Here is a 10,189-nt window from a genome sequence, read left to right on the forward strand (position 1 = left end):
ATTTCCATTCAGTATATTTGAGTTTTTTCCCTTCGTGATCAAGATTAACATCTCATTAAGCAGAGATAAGCTATAAAGGCTGTAAGACCAATCTTTTAGCGAACTGCAGGAGACGTGCAGGCCCGTCAACACTTTTAAACTCTGGTTATGTAAAGTAAAGGATGACAATCAAACTATAGATGCTGCAAATGCAGTTTCACGTCAGAAAGGATCAAAACTGCATGTAAGAAATCAAGTAGACGAGAATAAAAAGCAGTACATAGATTTGCAACAAGAGTTGGAGGTTGACGTTCAAGATGTCTGGCTTGACAGAAATTGAATCGGCGTTATTACTTTTATTTGGTTTTACCAATGCCACCTTGAAGAGATAAAAAAGGTGACATTTCGTGCGCTAGCTTTTCGCCAACTGTACAATGAAAACAACCTGTTTTATTTCTTACATGAATTACGATTTCAGGAGCTGCCATGTTCCATGGCTACGCAACGGAACATGACTTTCAGCTCTCAATTTCAGTTCCACACTCTACCCTTGGGATAGCTGTTATACCCATTTATAACAGCTGCTAAGATACCATCAGTTGGCTACTGATGGTAAGATGGGGGCCTCATAGCCTTACCTACAGCTGTACCTAGTTGGTTTTATTAATACTGTTTTCCCGTTGTTTCAAATAGGTTGCTCCATGGGCTTTCATTTCTTCGAAAAAGTTCAAGACTTGCCGTCCAGAGGTGCAGTATCCATCAAAGCTCACACCATTGCAGGAAACATATACCTTGCACTATCAAATCACTATGGAGACGTGAACAAACGAAAGACAGGTTCAGCATTTTATAAGATGAACAAACTAACTGACAAATTTGTATTGTACCAGACCCTGTCTACAAGGGGCCCTAGCGGTCTCGAATTATTTTCATTTGCGGGCAAACATTTCCTTGCTGTCACCGATCATTACGATGGGACATATCAGTTAGACTCTGTTATATACCAGTGGAGTGGAAAACGGTTCGTTGTCTTCCAGAAAATTCGCACAAATGGTGCCACAAAAATCTCGTTTATGGACATTGAAGGCGAAAATTACTTGGTAGTGGCCAACCATTACGATGGAAGTACAAATTCCATAAAATCTGTCATTTACCAGTGGAAGAACAACCAGTTCAACAAGTTTCAGGAAGTAGGAACCGAGGGTGCTTTTGGTTGCAAGCCTGGTTGGTTGCAAGTTTAAAATTAAAAACGCCGCTTTTATCGCTTTTGCAAACAATTACAACTCCCAACAGAAGCAATCTGTTCAGTCCACTGTGTTCAAGTGGTCAGGAGGACACTTCGTCAAAATCCAATCTCTTCAGACTTATGGAGCCCGCGATGTGAAGTCCTTTAACATCAATGGTCACACATTCCTTGCCTTTGCAAATAATTCCGATGGAAACAGCCCCAACATCAACTCGTTCATTTACAAGTAGAATGGTAACAAGTTCGTTCTGTTTCAGTCCATTTCTACTCTTGGAGCCATCGCTTGGCATCCGTTTGTAATCAGCGGTCAGACGTACCTGGGTGTGGCCAATCACTATGATTCCAGTCAGAAATACAACACACAGTCAGTTGTGTACCAGGCCTCTGGAGCGCGGTTCATTAAGTACCAAGAGATTCCAACACATGGAGCACATGGTATGACGTCATTTGAGTACAAAGGTCATACTTACCTGGCAGTGGCAAACTATCATAACAATCAGAAGCACAATATAAACAGCGCCGTGTACAAGTTTGGAATAATCTTATTTCCCTCTATATTCCATCCACAAGTACAAGAGGGAGAACGGATTTACTAAAAGATGGGTCAAAACCGCTATATTTTGAGTGTAAATTTCTACGTTTGTTACCCTAGTTCTAAGCCTCAGTCTAAGCCTTCAATGATTTTATCGTTATAAGTTAAGTCAAGACGAAATTAGGTTTGAAACTTAAGTCACTGCATGTAAACTACGGGTTATCTTATTTGAATAATTTCGCAAGCTAAAACGTTTAAGGGTTTGTAACATTCTTAATGTAAACCTCTTGTGCTCTATATTTTTTGTAATATAGGCTGTGATCAGATTTTACAACAATAAAGCTGAGGCTGAGATTAAAATGACGATTAAAATCGTCTTGTACGATTTCAAACTGTTTGTTTCGAGATAACTAAAACGGCCGGAACATTGTCTCCACTTTCTTTCTACAGAATGACTTGAAATTCGGAGAGTTCTAAGGGAATATACACGAGCACCAAACGACTTGAAACGTTGCTTGAAACTTTGTTTCTTGCACTGCCCGGCAAATCGTTTTATAGCGTAAAGGGATATCTGTAAGCGCTAACGCATTTGTTGATCTGTTTGTATTTGTGAGCTGAACAGGTTAACACAGCAAAAAAAGGCGAGTGAAATAAACTCAAATGACTGAGTAAATCGTTGATTCCACAAAGCATAGCACAGCATGGCATAGCATAGCATAGCATAGCATAGCATAGCATAGCATAGCATAGCATAGCATAGCATAGCATAGCATAGCACAGCATAGCACAGCATAGCATAGCATAGCATAGCATAGCATAGCATAGCATAGCATAGCATAGCATAGCATAGCATAGCATAGCATAGCATAGCATAGCATAGCATAGCATAGCATAGCATAGCATAGCATAGCATACCGTACCGTACCATATAATACGGGTATGGTACAGTACTGTTAACTTTGTTATGGCAGTGGTATGGTATGATATGGTATGGTACGGTACGTTATGTTTTAGTATGGTGTCCTGTGGTAAGGTGCGGTATGGTATGGTATGGTGTTGTACGGTATTTTTCAGAAAAATTGTTACTCCTAAGATTGGGTTGTATGAGTAAAAATATTTAATATAGTGTATGCATCTATAGTGACATTTTATTTCAAACCACTAGCCACTGACTGCTAAATGACTCATGCAGCCACTAAATCGTCCTCTGATCTTGTTTTCAACAGGAAAAAAATGATAAAATGACACGAAATGATCAAGTAATATTCTTGGTTGCTTTCAGTAAAACAATTATTCCACTCGCCTTTGTTGGATAAGTGTCTGATGCAAGCAGCCCAAGCTCAGTATGCATGGGAAATTCCCTTCAGTTCCCAAAATTCTAAAATACGGCTGTAAATTTGAAAATAGACTTCGCTTACCATCAAGTAGGGATTTCTTTGTCTGAGTCCTCTTTGCAATTTGGGTACAATTTATGGCCAATTATTTTTAGCGAGTTTTCGGTGTTGTTTTGGGATCGTTTGGGTAGACAGATGGAAATTGTGCCGAAGAATAAGTGCGTTTCTCTGGGAAGTAAATTGTATAGAAGATTCTCTTTTAGATGAAAACTATTTAACAAGAGCTACGCTACCCGGGGAAACTGCCGAAAACTGCACGTATTCGTCGGCCCGTGTACTCAAAGAATCTCACAATGCTTTTATCGTACAACTCTTTTCACAGTTTCTGCAAAGGGGAGCCCACGCAAAGTATTTTTTTAATTTTTTTTAGATATCAGTTAGCTTTAAATGCCGTGACACAGAATACAACAATTACAATACCAAATACTACTTACAATACTTACAATAAGTACAATACTTACTATACTAACAATACCTACTGTCTATACTTACAATACTAATGATACCTTACAATGCCCACAATACTTACAATACCTACACTACTTTAAATCTGACACACTTATAATATTTACAATGCTTAAAATACTCACCGTCACAATACTTAATTACCGTTACCATATCTTACCTACATATATTACTACACAACACGGTGTACATTACAACATGCAAAGCTGAGATTTTTCAATACTCAAAGATACTACATTACAAATATCAGCGGGGCGTTACAAAAATTGTCTTGTGCTTTGTTTGGAAGCTGGCCGATGTGACTTTCTGGATGAAAATCGGCCTCGGCGCTGGACCGGGCTAAAAAATAGCTTTCCTCCCTTGTTCTTCACTTACATTACGTACAATCGACGGCAAAGACTTGAAATTGCTAAAACTCACCGTTTGAGCCACAAGAACGACAAAGCATAACAACTAAGGTATGTTTTTATGTTTATTGTGAACTTTAATGGTAATTTTCCTGGCAATATTTCACCATTAATACCATTTATACATTCCCTGTAGCTGTATTTCGAAAACTACCAACGGTGAGACATTAATTAGGACACATACTTTCTGTGGGTACCCCGGTGGTTTCACGTAGGGATGCCTAAAACTTTATCAATCCCATAGGTCAATGCGTGTTCCGAGATGGCTGCCACAGTGAATTTCGAAGGGGTATATGTTTCATGGACAGTACGAGAGCACGGCCGGTATTTACAAAAGAGTTGTTGACAAAAGAAAACTCGAGAGAGTGAATGTAGTGAAACTGACGCCCAGTACGTGAATTCCGTCCAGAGCATTTTCCGTGCAGTATTGTTAGCTTCTTATATACATACTGTCATTCCTTCGAAGTATTATGTGGTTCGTCAATCTTCAGGTTTCTGTTTTTCAAAGCTTTTCTGTGCAAAAAATAGTCATAAGTGGTGGAATAAGGTGTTGCACTTTACTGATGTAAGAACTGATATTGTCCGGTGTTTCCTTTTTTAATAACGTCCTGTGCTATGCATTCACTATTTGCTTTTTAGCAATACGGAGTGATCCTTCTTTACTTGAATCCGAAGTAATCAGAAACGTTTTAAGTTGAGTCCATTAAATGGAGGACCACTGTAACTCGAAAGGAGCTATGTAATTTCCTTTCCTTGCGAATGTCGCGTAAACTTTGGGGTTCACAGCTATGGCTGAAGTTCAGTTAGCACCATCATGTAATCACAAGATGGAAGTATTTTCGCAAACGTACAGTCAACAGCAACTTCTTTCCAATGCAAGATGCACTGGAAACTGTTTCTGAAGGTAGCAGGTGTGAAAATCTTATTGACCCTAGTCCGCTGAATGTTAATATTTTCGATTCTCTGAAATGTTCCCATTGCGATTAGTCTCAAATGCTTCAATTAAATACGGCTTGCAACTCTACATCCTACTTGATTTCTTGTTTCAGGATTTTTGCACTTCATAGTTGACATAATATTCTGCAGCTATTTCCTCTAGTTTTAAAAGCTGGGATGTGGGGCTATGGATTAAGCCGAGTTTTCTGCATCTCTTCCAGCTGGGTAAATTATTTTATAGTCGTAGAACATGAGTGAAACTTCCCACCCCTCAATCGGTGTTGGAAAGTTCTTGTGGTTACAAGAATTACCAACGATGGGCTTGTGAAAAGTGACGATGGTAAACTCAGTTACGTAAAAGAAAATATGAAAATGTTCTACACCCAATCCCACAAGAGAGCTTCCCGCTGGAAGCCTTTCCACAAAAGAATAGTGAACACGTGAAGTGAGGGATTGTCGACAGATGGCAACGAAGGACAAGAATTACCGATTAAAAATGAAATTGTTTAACGAACCGCATGTTCAATCACTGGATTCCATGCGTGCGTGAGAAGGCAAGTGGCAGTTATTCGATAAATCAATCACCTTTGACTACCTAATTACTTAATATGAAGTGGGCTACACGTTGACTTCTTTCATTATGACAGTACACTGATAATAATAATGACTTTGTTACTAGTAACTACAATTTCATATATACTCTCTTGATCACTTGGTTACGGAAGTTATCATGAGCCTCGAGACCGTCAAGATATCCTGATAACTGAACGTATTTCTTGGTTGACTACAATCTGGTGTCGTGATCACCTTTATCCAGCTCTAGATGATTGGAATCGGTTCCAAATGTTCTGAGCTGGTTCACAGTCGTCATAAAAACCACCTTGTTATCTCTTCTTTTATGGTCTTCCTTGTGTATTGCTGCTTGTAATCTAACGTAGGCCAACCTCAGCGCTCGTCTAAACTCAGGAATTCTTAATGTATATATAACAGGATTTATTAAAGAGTTGGAAACGTTCATAGCAACAGTCAGGTGATAGATGTGCCAAGATATCGACATCTCATGAACAATTCTTAAAACATTTACAGTAATTCCCGGAAGCCATGAGATCAAAGCAATAATTGATACGAGGAGCAAGGTTTTTGTCAAGCGTCGGTTTTGTAAATCTCTGATTGGCTGTTCCGAGGCGACGCGTCTGTGTCTAGAATTTCTCCAAATACCAACATTACAGCCGCAGACGATCAACAGTAAAGTAAAAAAACATAACATCAAAATATTAACAGCAAGTTTTATGGAATTTAAAAAAAATAATACTGAGAAAACCATGGATACAAGAAAAGCCAGTGTCCATGAGATGAAAATAACAATGTAATATGTACGTATTGACAGTTTTCGGTGCTTTAGTGGCCAATAGATGGAGTAAAATCTCTCACCAGATATCAATGCGGCAGAAATTAATGAACCCTGCGCCAAAATGACGGAAATGACATTGTAGCAAATATTTAGGGCCGTAGGCGATTGACTCTTGGTCCAAAATGGATAATAACGCCCTACGTACATGAAGTAGATCTTAGAAGGCATAAGCACAGTCCCATAGATCAAATCAGCAAACGCCATGTTGATAATCAGAAATAAGCTCTTCTTACACAGTCTCTTGTCCATTGCAAAGAGAGCAATTATGGGCAGATTTCCTAAGAAAATTAAGATAGCTTCCAGCGCAAAGATGCTGTACCATGCGATGTGTTCTTTTCTGTTGGGAATATCAATAAATGTCCAGCTTGTTGGTGCTGATATGTTCTCCATTACTTGCATCGTTTGTTTCACTATCAATGCATTTGCAGCTTGTGTTGGCAAGAGTAGTGTGGTAACAAATAGCACGCGGTGGGAAGACTTACCAAAGGAGTATTGACCAGATGAGCTCATCAAGGTATATTGCGGTAAACGTAACGTTGGTAACTATTTGCAGGAGTAAGAGTGGGTGTAAATAAAGGAAGTACGGAAATGTGCCGTATGACCGCTACAAAACCATTGATGTTAAAATGAATTCTGCTTCCATGACTTAATTCCCCCCTCCCCCAAAAGGAAGCTTATATTGATATAGCAGGCTATATAGGCGGGGAGACTTCGCCCAAGAAGGTTGGCCTTTTCGTAATCTGGTAGCATATGAAAGGGTAGCAAAATGTAACATTTAACGTATTTTGAAGAGTTTTGAAGAGTTAAAAAAAGACTGTGGACCGAGAGCAAGACAATTTTATTAATTAAACTATTAGAAATGGTAACAAAAAACTAACTGAGTACAAATGGCATTCAGACATTACAATTTAAAAATTACTGTTGCTATCATGTGATGTGTGTTGCTGTAATAATAACTTAGGAGATATTCTTCGTTTTATATGAATGAAGCTGTGGAACAGGCTTCACTTCAATTTAAGAATTAGATGGGCAATCGCAATAAGGCACCGGTCTTTTTGAACAGCTATTTACTGATTATCACCATTATCGGCCTCATTCCGCTCATATCAATATCATCTACTTCCTTGGATTTATGAAAAAAAGTGGTCGCTTAATTGCCACTTTCCGCATTACATTGTCTCGTTTCAAAAGATTCCCGTCCTCCGGGCATTCTGTATTATCATCAGCCAAGAATGATAGCTTACTTAGTTCTTTGAAAAGATTGAGAGGTCACACATTAAAAGCTTTTATTCAAAACGGTTGAGTCTGCAGTGACAAGTCGCATATAAAGGCATAAATTAGCTGCACTTTATTGAAGACTCAGAATAACCTTAGGTCATGAAAAATATACATTACATACAAAATTAAGAAGTAAACAAAGCTGTGAACGGGTAGTGAAAATTAAATGTTTTGGTCAAAACGGGCGGGAAAAATAAAAAGTCTGAAAATCTTGGCGAGTGTTTCAGGAGGCGAACCGATCATCCCCTTTTAAACGTCTTGATGAGTACCTCATCCTTCACACACCACGAATCAAATCCCGTTCCCGTAACCACGTGGAATCGAAGCATGTTGTGGGAGGGTACGTTGAGAATATTGACACCCTTTTACCTGTTTTATTTCTTACATGAAGTACGGTTTCAGGAGTTGCCATGTTTCATGACTACGCAACCGTACATAACTTCCAGCCCTCAATTTCAGTCCGTCGATATACCCTTGGGAAGGATCCGAACATCAAATTTCCATTTATAACAGCTGCTAAGATACCATCAGTTGGCTACTGATGGTAAGATAGAGACTTCATAGCCTTACCTACAGCTGTAAGCTGGTTTTATTAATACTGTTTTCCCGTTGTTTCAACTAGGCTGATCCATGCGCTTTCATTTCTTCGAAAAAGTTCAAGACTTGCCGTCCTGAGGTGCAGTATCCATCAAAGCTCACACCATCACAGGAAACATTTACCTTGCAATATCAAATCACTATGGAGACGTGAACAAACGAAAGACAGGTTCAGCATTTTATAAGATGAACAAACTAACTGACAAATTTGTATTGTACCAGACCCTGTCTACAAGGGGCCCTAGCGGTCTCGAATTATTTTCATTTGCGGGCAAACATTTCCTTGCTGTCACTGATCATTACGATGGGACATATCAGTTAGACTCTGTTATATACCAGTGGATTGGAAAACGGTTCGTTGTCTTCCAGAAAATTCGCACAAATGGTGCCACAAAAATCTCGTTTATTAACATTGAAGGCGAAAATTACTTGGTAGTGGCCAACAACTACGATGGAAGTACTAATTCCATAAAATCTGTCATTTACCAACGGAAGAACAGCCAGTTCAACAAGTTTCAGGAAGTGGGAACCGAAGGTGCTTTTGGGTGTACTACCCTTAAAATAAAAAAATGCTGCTTTCATCGCTTTTGCAAACTATTACAACTCCAAAGAGAAGTATTCTGTTCAATCCACTGAGTTTAAGTGGTCAGGAGGACACTTCGTCAAAATCCAGTCTCTTCAGACTTATGGAGCCCGCGATGTGAAGTCCTTTAACATCAATGGTCACACATTCCTCGCCTTTGCCAATTTATACTCTGGAAGCAGCTACAATACCAACTCGTTCATTTACAAGTGGAATGGTATTAAGTTCGTTCTGTTCCAGTCCATTCCTACACGGGGTGGGATGACCATCCACCCATTTGTGATCAGCGGTCAAACGTACCTGGGTGTGGCCAATCACCTCGATACCAGCACGAGATACAACACTAAATCAGTTGTTTACCAGGCCTCTGGCGCGCGGTTCACCATATACCAAGAAATTCCAACACACGGAGCACATGGTATAACGTCATTTGAGTACAAAGGTCATACTAACCTGGCAGTGGCAAACTGTCATAACAATCAGAAGCGAAATATAAACAGCGCCGTGTACAAGTGGGAATAATCTTACTTCCCTCCATATTCCATCCACAAGTACAAGAGGGAGAACGGATTTAAAAGATGGCTTAAAAACGCTATATCCTCGGTCTAGATTTCTGCGTTTGTTACCTTAGTTCTAACCCTTAGGTGTTCAGTGATTTTATCGTTACAAGTGAAGTCAAGACGAATTAGGTTTGAAACTTAAGTCACTGCATGTAAGCTACGGGTTATGTTATTAGAATAATTTCGCAAGCTAAAGCGTTTAAGGATTTGTGACATTCTTATTGTAAACCGTTTGTGGTCTATATTTTTTGTAATATAGCCTTTGGGCCAGATTTTATAACAATAAAGCTGAGGCTGAGAAATAATTGATCGTCTTGTACAATTTCAAACTGTAAGTTTCGAGATAACTAAAACGGCCGTAACATTGTCTCCACTTTCTTTCTACAGAATGAATTGAAATTTGGAGAATTCTAAGGGAATATACATGAGCACCAAAAGACTTGAAACGTTGCTTGAAACGTCGTTTCTTGCACTGCCCAGCAAATCGTTTTATAGCGTAAAGGGATATTTGTAAACGCTAACGCATTAGTTGATCTGTTTGTATTTGTGAGCTGAACAGTTTAACACAGCAAAAAAAGGCGAGTGAAATAAACTCAAATGACCAAGTGCATCGTTGATTCCACGAAGCATAGCATAGCATAGCATAGCATAGCATAGCATAGCATAGCATAGCATAGCATAGCATAGCATAGCATAGCACAGCACAGCATAGCATAGCATAGCATAGCATAGCATAGCATAGCATAGCATAGCATAGCATAGCATAGCATAGCATAGCATAGCATAGCATAGCATAGCATA

The 10,189-nt window shown here is 39.2% G+C and overlaps 1 long non-coding RNA gene across 1 annotated transcript in view; it reads left to right on the plus strand.

The window, feature by feature from the left end:
- LOC146462297 (uncharacterized) overlaps positions 1-949 on the plus strand; it is a 9,546-nt gene extending 8,597 nt beyond the window's left edge. The window contains exon 9 of the long non-coding RNA XR_014857171.1: positions 673-949. This is a non-coding gene — a long non-coding RNA (uncharacterized LOC146462297). The remainder of the gene's footprint in view (positions 1-672) is intronic.
- The last annotated feature ends 9,240 nt before the right edge of the window (positions 950-10,189 follow it).

This window comes from Pavona decussata, unplaced genomic scaffold (genome assembly GCF_977016875.1).
Source record: "Pavona decussata unplaced genomic scaffold, jaPavDecu1.1 SCAFFOLD_190, whole genome shotgun sequence".
In the NCBI taxonomy this organism is placed as follows: Eukaryota; Metazoa; Cnidaria; class Anthozoa; order Scleractinia; family Agariciidae; genus Pavona; species Pavona decussata.